Source organism: Eucalyptus grandis, chromosome 7 (assembly GCF_016545825.1).
Source record: "Eucalyptus grandis isolate ANBG69807.140 chromosome 7, ASM1654582v1, whole genome shotgun sequence".
NCBI classification, from domain to species: Eukaryota; Viridiplantae; Streptophyta; class Magnoliopsida; order Myrtales; family Myrtaceae; genus Eucalyptus; species Eucalyptus grandis.
Window position 1 is genome coordinate 18,458,436 of NC_052618.1, and position 8,501 is coordinate 18,466,936.

The following is an 8,501-nucleotide window of genomic DNA, read 5'->3' on the forward strand; positions in this document are numbered from 1 at the left end:
AATAGCACTATTTTGTTTTCTTGAATTATTGATTTCCTAATAGCCTTCGATCAGCTTAGTTATTTTCTTTAATCATCTCTTCTCTTGCCTTGTAATGGATGGTAGTTAAGCAATGTTGTTATAGGATGCAAAGCATGGGAGGGCTACGGGCGTGTCAGCACGTCACAGGGCAACCACAGTTTTGGCTCTCGCATCTAGAGATTCCCAAGCCTGAAGATTTCGAGAGGCCGGGACATGTTTTCCCATTGAAGTACAGGGATGACAAGTCTAACTCGAATGCTAGAATTCGCTCTCTCGTCTCTGCGAGCCCCGCTCTACCAGCATGGTAGCTTCCTTCTCTCCAAAACTTCCGCGAGGACTGATCTACCAGTATGGTAGCCCCTTTGTTTCCAGAAAACCCTAATCGACTAAGGTGCTCTCTGCATCTCCTTTTCTTCATCATGCTTCTTTCGATCCTTTCCTTTTGATCGCTACTTACCACTTTCCTATCTAGCAAAACCCTAAAAAAAAAAAAAAAAAAAAAAGCTTCATTCTGCCTTGAAATGATGCCGATCTATGATGATTCAGTCCAATGGAGCAGTCGTTAGTGCTCCTCTCTGCGAAATTAACTTGCTCCAGGGATCCTGATGGTGGGGGCCTCGTAAGGGTTCTGTGTGCCTCGCTCTTCAAAACCAGCTTCATTAGATGATTTACGATGGAGGAATCCTTGCAAAGGTGTGGTTGTTGAATCTCCAGATCTTCTGCTGATGGTGAACTCCCTAAAGGTGGTAGGGCTATTATCCAGTCTTCCCTTACCCTTGGTTTCTGGGTTTCTTCATCCCGAGCTCCCTTCAATCTATCCCCCAAACAGTTCTGCACCCATCCTTCTCTAAAGTCTGCCCTAGTAAGTCTGTGAGTCTCCTCCCCCTGTTTTAACAAGTTACTATGGAAGGGAAAGAAGAAAATGAGTTGAGATTAGCGGCACTCTGTAAAAGCCTGGGAGACTTGTGGTCTGAGGGGGACATAGTTGAAGCTACCACAACTATTTCACCACAAAAGAGGGCAGAATGCAACCGCACCTTATTCGGAAAACTATTTTCAAAACCAAATGTCAACTTCCCTGCTTTTCTGACTACCATGAAGAAAGCGTGGAGATCAGATTCTGTGATCGGTATCCAGAAAGAGCCAGGTTTTTTTACCTTTGTGTTTCAATCAGAAGAGGAAAAGGAGAGAGTTCTACGAACTGGACCATGGTCTTTTTCCAGTAATTTACTCGTGCTAAAACAATGCGTACCTGACATCCCGGAACATTGCTATGACTTTACCAGCACTGCTTTCTAGGTTCGGCTTGGAGGTATCCCTCCCGGTTGGCGAACAGAAGAGGTCTTCAAGACCTAGCAAAGAAAATAGGGCAAGTGTTAGAAGTTCAGGTGGAATCCCAGGGGACAGGACAATACAAAGGAGGTCGGGTTAAAGTGGATCTGGACTTAACAGCCCCATTAAAATCAGGGGCCATACTGGATATTGGTACCAAATGGTTGTGGGTGGAATTCAAATATGAACGTTTGCCACACTACTGTTACTCGTGCGGAAGAATCGGTCATTATGCAACTAACTGTGCTATTATCCCCTATAATGAATCTCCATGGTCAATGAACAAGACTGGTAAATTTGGCCCCTGGTTAAAGGCGGAAGCTAGTGACCACAGTCCACATTGGGCAGCGTTTTATGGGAACATTGAAGAGTACATAGTAGAGGAAACAGTACCAGAAAACCTTTCCCCAGCACAGACCATGGAAACAGCAACCAGAGATGAAGGTGGCTTTAGCAACACCCCTACCTGCAATAAGAAAAGACTCGAGCGTTCACATGAACAGGTGATGATAGAAGAACCAGCTGATTGTTCATTGCCAAATCCAGAACATGGCAAACAGCTAATCTGCTATGAAGCTACTAAACCAATTTTATCAAAGATGGGAAAATGCAGCAAGAAGAGTATGAAAGTGCAGAGGGCAAAGAAACAAAAATGCATTACAGAACCAATTCCTCTACTCATTGACGACACGGACCTCTTGGAAGCTCCAATCCAGATTGTTAAGGATGGCAAGGAGTGGGCCTTGGTGGATGGCCCTGATAAGCCACCATCGACGAAATGAAAATCATTAGCTGGAATTGTCAGGGGCTGGGCAACCCCCTGACATTCCAAGCACTGAGAACACTAGTTTCTCTTGAAAGGCCCAACCTTATCTTTTTAATGGAAACGAAAAACAAAGCATCGATGGTGGAAGGAATCAAAAGGAAACTTAAATTTTCCAACCTATTCACAGTTAACTCGGAAGGAATTGCAGGAGGCTTAGCTGTTATGTGGCAAGAAGAAGTGGGGCTTAAACTCAATGAAAGCTCTCAAGAATTCATTGACTTGGAGTGCTTCGACTCAGCGAGTGGTTGTTCCATGAGAATCACTTTTGTTCACGCTTCAACAAATTTTGGACAAAGATTAAAGCTATGGCATAAATTGATTGATTTTCAGCTCACCAACTCTCTACCTTGGATTTGTATGGGTGATTTTAATGAAATTTTATATGTATGGGAGAAAGCGGGGAAACGAGAAGCAGACAACTATCGAATCACAGCTTTCAGATATTTCTTAAATGCATGTTCTCTAATGGATATTGAAAGTAAAGGATGCGCGTATACGTGGGCAAATAATAGGGAAGGGGAGGATTATGTCAAAAAACGTCTGTATAAAGTTCTTTCTAATATGGACTGGAGACTTACCTTCTATGATGCAGAAGTACAGGCCCTTCCAGCAATTGGATCAGATCATAGTCCCCTTCTCCTTGTGTTACACCCTGAGAGGCAGCACAGAAAACGCATTTTCAGAATGGAAGCCTACTGGACAGATCATGAAGAGTATGGTGAGCTTATAAAGCAAACATGGAACACTAAACCTTTGAGTCAGACCAGCTTCTCATCAAAGTTAAAAGTAATTTCAGAAGTTCTCACTAAGTGGAGCAAAGCCACGTTTGCACATGCTCCATCTCGAATTAGGGCACTCAACCAGAAGCTAATGGAACTTACAAACCAACCTTCTCATCTATCCAGTAAACAGGAAGTTCTAAAAATAGTACAACAGATTCAGCAATTATGGCACCAAGAAGAGAAATTTTGGGGAATAAGGTCCCGCATTAATTGGCTACAGTGGGGTGATCGGAACAGCAAATTTTTCCATGCAACTACTGTGCAACGCAGGCAAAGAAACAAGATTTCTATGCTGCAGTTAGAAGATTCCAGCTGGTGTAGAGATATTCCAACCATCAAAAATCACATTGGGACCTTTTATAGGAACCTATTCACGTCAGCAGGCCCCCGCAATTACCAGCCTATTCTAGCTCAGTGCCTCAACCCTGTAACGGCGGAAATTAATGCACAGTTAATGGCAACCCTTACCATGGAAGAAGTGAAGACAGCAGTCTTCCAGCTGGGGTCTCTCAAAGCTCCTGGTCCCGACGGTATCAATGGCCTGTTCTACCACCAATCCTGGGATGATATTAAATCCGATGTGTTTCAGCTGGTGCAGAATTTCCTAACTACAGGTATCCTTGATCCCCATCTCAACCAAACTTACATTACCTTGATACCGAAGATAAAAAAATCCTGAAAATATAAGCCAGTTCAGACCAATTAGTTTGTGCAACTTTGGTTACAAAATCATCTCAAAGGTTCTAGCCAACAGATTGAAAAATTACCTCCCAGCAATCATTGAGCCTGAACAGGGGGCTTTTGTCAAAGGACGTCAAATTCAAGATAATATCCTCATTGTCTAGGAAGTTTTACACCACCTGCGCACCACCAAAAGGAAGAAAAAATTTCAGGTCATCTTAAAACTCGATATGCAAAAGGCTTATGACAGGCTTGAATGGGATTTTCTTAGAGACTGCATGCTGAAAATGGGATTTTGTGAGAGTTGGGTAACCCTAATTATGCAATGCATCACTACGGTGTCTATGAGTGTTATCATAAATGGGGAACCTTCTCAGTTTTTTACCCCCACACGAGGCCTTAGACAAGGCGATCCCCTCTCCCCATACTTATTCATCCTAGCTGCAAATGTCATGACATGGATGATGAAGAAAGCAACTACAGAAGGCAGCATCAAGGGGATAACACTCAACAGGTTCTGCCCTACTTTGACACACCTACTCTTTGCTGATGATGCAATATTTTTTCTTGAAGGAACTCTTATTGAATGCCAAAATTTAACCAATATCCTTCATCAATACTGTTATGCTACGGGCCAAGCCATTAACTTAAATAAATCAGGTGTGTTTTTCAGCAGAAATTGTCCGTTACCATTGAAAACGAATTTAGCAAATGAGCTGAGAGTTCCTATTTTAGAAAAAAATAGGCAAATATCTTGGTATTCCTACAGAATGGGGGCACACTAAGAAAGAGATGTTCGCTTGGATATTGGCAAGAGTCAACTCGAAGTTAGCAGGCTGGAAAGAATAGTTGTTAACCAAAGCTGGCAAAGAAGTCTTGATTAAAAGCGTTGTACAAGCAATCCCCACTTATGCTATGTCAGTCTTTAAACTCCCTCTCTCAATCTGTCGAGCTATAGAAAAAAGGATTGCAGCTTTCTGGTGGCAGAAAGGTGACTCGAATAGAGGCTTGCATTGGAAACAGTGGGAAGTCTTAAAAACCAGGAAAGATGAAGGTGGATTGGGATTCAAAGACCTGATCAATTTCAATAGGGCTATGCTTGGAAAGCAAGCTTGGCGATTGGCTAAATCTCCTTCATATCTGTGGAGCAGGATCCTAAAAGGTATATACTACCCAAATGGAGATCTATGGAAAGCAAACAAGGGTCCGCGACCATCTTGGGGGTGGCAAAGCATCTTAACTGGTAGAGATATTATAAAATCAGACGTTAAGTGGAAAGTGGGGGATGGAAAGTCCATAAATATTAGAGAAGATCGATGGCTCTATTCGGGCGTGCTAGGCGGCCCAGCAAATCAGCATGACCCTATTATGGTCTCAGACCTGATCAATGAAGATTCGAGAACATGGAATGAACCTCTGGTGCTTAATACTTTTGAAGAAGCTACGGCGAATGAAATTTTGGCACTTGATATCAACATTCACCCAGAAAAAGACTGTCTTGTGTGGACAGGAAATAAGACAGGAGAATACACGGTGAAGAGTGGTTATAATCGAGCCCCTACCCCTACCAAATCTGAGATTACCAGAGCTTCCTGCTCTTACACTATGCCGAGATCCTTGTGGACTAAAATCTGGTCTATTTCTATACCCCCAAAGCTGCGAATCTTTTTATGGAGCTTATGTCAGAATGCTATTCCTACAAGAGAGAACTTGTACAGAAGGCGAATTATCCCTGAACCCTTATGCCCCTTCTGTTCTACCCACATGGAAACAATAGAACACCTGTTCCTGTTGTGTAAATGGACAAAACCTATATGGACTGACCCTCGCATCAACATCCACTGCCAACCCAGCAACATCAGAAGATTCGATACATGGCTCATGGAGGTTTTTCAAGGAAAAAAGGGCTTACCGGAGCAAGAACTTGTCGCAACAGTACTGTGGAACATCTGGAAATCCCGAAACGATTTTATCTTCAGAGCAAAACCCCCTCAAACAGCAGATCTGGTCGACCTTGCACAAGAACAGCAACGCAATTTCAGTAGATGGCAAATCAGAACAAAGACAAACCCTAAAACCCACGATGAACCTCGTCAATGGAAGCCGCCGGAGGGGGATGCGCTGAAGCTTAACGTCGACGCAGCGTGGTTCCCAGGAGATTTCTTCTGCTCAATCGCCGGAATCATCCGCAACTCGAAGGGGATGGTGGTTGCGGGTTTTGCTGGTGAAGCTAGGGCGTCCTCACCCACCCAAGCCGAAGCCCTCTCTCTCTTGCACGGGTTGAAGTACTTGAAGGAAAAAGCTGATTCCCACGTGAAGCACTTCTCGACTCAACCAGTTAGATGGGTATGCGAAAGTGACAATCTGATTTTAGTTGAGATGGTGTTGGGCCGGGCCGAACCCCCATGGAATTTAAAGGAAATTGCTGAAAGGTGCCGAGACATGATGAATCTTTGCAATCTAGTCCAGGTCTTATATGCTCCACGCGAAGCAAATCGAGCGGCTGATTGGGTCGCGAGGTCTCACCGCGCGAAGAAGCTTCCTGTTAATTAGGTGAATCATCCTCCCCCTCCTCTATCAGAAATTATATGTTCTGAATTTTACCCATTGGTGTCGTGTAAGTCTTTCACTCTCTTATGAATGAATGAAGTATCCTCTTTTCCGACCAAAAAAAAAAAAGTACAGGGATGGTGGTGTCCTGAAAAGAGCTAGGCATTCAGAGGCTTCTGTCGACCTTGCTGTGTTAGCTGGATTGGAACCTGTGGCAGTCCTCTTTGTGAGGTTGTGGATGGTGATGACTCCATGACAAGATTACCTAAGCTCCATGAAATTTCCGCAGCGGGAGAACTTGAAAATTGTATCTACTGCTAATTTAATGAGGTAAGTATTCTCTTCCCAGCAATCCAATGCAAATACTTATTAAGGACACATAGTCTCCAATCGAATTAAATTTCAGTTGCAACTTTCACTTTTTAAGTAAAAGCGATGACATTGTTTTCAAAAAGATTTCAAACGCAATTCATGAGAGAAACTCATCCACGCGCACAAATGTCTGCGTGTTCGATCTAATTGATAGCGATGACATTGTTTTCAAAGTCACCATTTTGAGCGGTGCTAATCAGGACTTTATTTATGCTGTTTGAAATGAGTTCTCAAAGTGTCACTTTAGGCTGATTATAGAGTGACTTGAGTTTTAGGTTTAGAATTATGCCCCCCCTTACTTGGTTGTGCTCCTTCACAGACAAGAACTTTCTTTTCTTTGTTATTTTGAAACATGCTAGAAATTGGTTTAGTAATAGTGTGTCGTTTGGAAAAATAATGATTTAGGTGGGAAATCTAGCTAGTTTTTCTTTTTTGATATGAAGAATAGTCATGTTTTGTTCGTCAAATTTTTTGAAATTTGGTTTTCATGTAACTTAATGTCTTAGCAAGTCATAATTTGATTTTTCATGTAATCATAATAAGGCCTTGTTTGTTAAAATGTGTTTTTGTTCCCCGAATAAAAATTTCTGTTTTTTTTTCTGGGGAACCAAAAAGAACAAACATGTTTGGTAAAAATTTTATTTCCGGGAATAAAAAATCTATTTTTTTTTTTTTCTAGGAATAGATTTGGAACAAAAACAAGAAGTAGAAAAAAAGTTGTTTCTTATTCCCGGGAACAATTCCGAGAAACAATTTTTCTCTCTTCTTTTTTTCTTCTCTTTTCTTTCCTTCTTCTTCCTTTTGGCCAGTCGTCGGCCATGGCCGCCTCGCCGGTGCATCGCCCCCGCGAGGCTCGACCTCGCCGAGCCACTACCAGTCAACATCACCCAACGGTGGCCCGGCAAGGCTCGACCTCGCTAGATCTAGGCGAGCTCGAGCTCACCTAGCCAAGGTAAGGCCGAGCCTCATCGGCCGGCACGAGGCTCCGATGAGCTTGCCGGCCCACATGGTGGCTTGGCAAGGCTCCGTGAGCTTGCCCGACCTCAACCAGCCACCAAGGAAAAAAAAAAAAAAGAAAAAGAAAAAGAAGAAAAAAGGAAAAATATAGTAAAAATATTAAAAAATTAAAAGAAATAACAAAATTATACAAGTTTACTAAATGTATTTCTATTCCTAGAATAGAAATTTTTTGCAATTACCAAGCACATTCTTATACTAAAAAAATTGTTCCCGGGATCATAAATAAATAAATAAAACTATTTCTGTTAAAAAATTATTTCTCGGAATAGAAATGTTACCAAACGCAATATAAGTTTCCCTCCTTTTCTACACCGCCAATGGACAAACATTGATTCATTGGCCATGTTATTGATTTATATATTTTTTTGGTTGGATGTTATTGATCCAATTTTATGAACATTTTTTTACTTATTGACATATTGGACTTGGGCTAACTTAGACCATCATATCTAATTAATATGGACAATTAGATGAAAATACGTGTTGACTTTTCATGTATTATCTTTCAATTTTCACATATTTGTTAATAGATAGTGCCTCAAATCATCCCTTTGAGGGGAAAAATGGAAAATTTGAAGATTTTTATTTACCAACCGTAATTGTTCCACTAGAATGTCAAATCAATCCTAAGTCTATATATTTATTATGACTATTTGCAAAGGTTATGACTAATTTCTAACGGAAATGATGTTGTACTAATTAAAGTCATGGGTGACATTCTTTTTGTAATTAAGTTGATAAGGGTTCGTTGTTTAATAACTATCTAGATTATGAGGAATAAATGCATACTAAAATAACAATGATATAAAATTAGAATTCTCCTAAAGTAAGCATCTTTTTTTTTTGCTATAATCTAGGGGCATAGGCTTGGAAACCTGTCTACAAACAAGCCTATGAAATATCCTGCAAGCCCAATG

At 41.4% G+C, this 8,501-nt stretch overlaps 1 long non-coding RNA gene across 3 annotated transcripts; it reads right to left on the reverse strand.

Annotated features, from left to right (window-relative positions):
• Positions 1–322: 322 nt before the first annotated feature.
• Positions 323–6,258, reverse strand: LOC108955496. Of its 3 annotated transcripts, XR_005553211.1 has the most exons (8): positions 5,732–6,258; positions 5,555–5,655; positions 3,729–3,821; positions 3,613–3,636; positions 3,430–3,519; positions 2,758–2,831; positions 1,274–1,819; positions 323–1,111 (listed from the first exon to the last, which is right to left on the reverse strand). It is a non-coding gene; the product is annotated as an uncharacterized LOC108955496 (long non-coding RNA). The 3 variants fall into 3 exon arrangements; XR_001981643.2 differs by having other exon boundaries at positions 323–1,819; positions 5,555–5,646; XR_001981642.2 differs by having other exon boundaries at positions 323–1,819.
• Between the last annotated feature and the right edge of the window lie 2,243 nt (positions 6,259–8,501).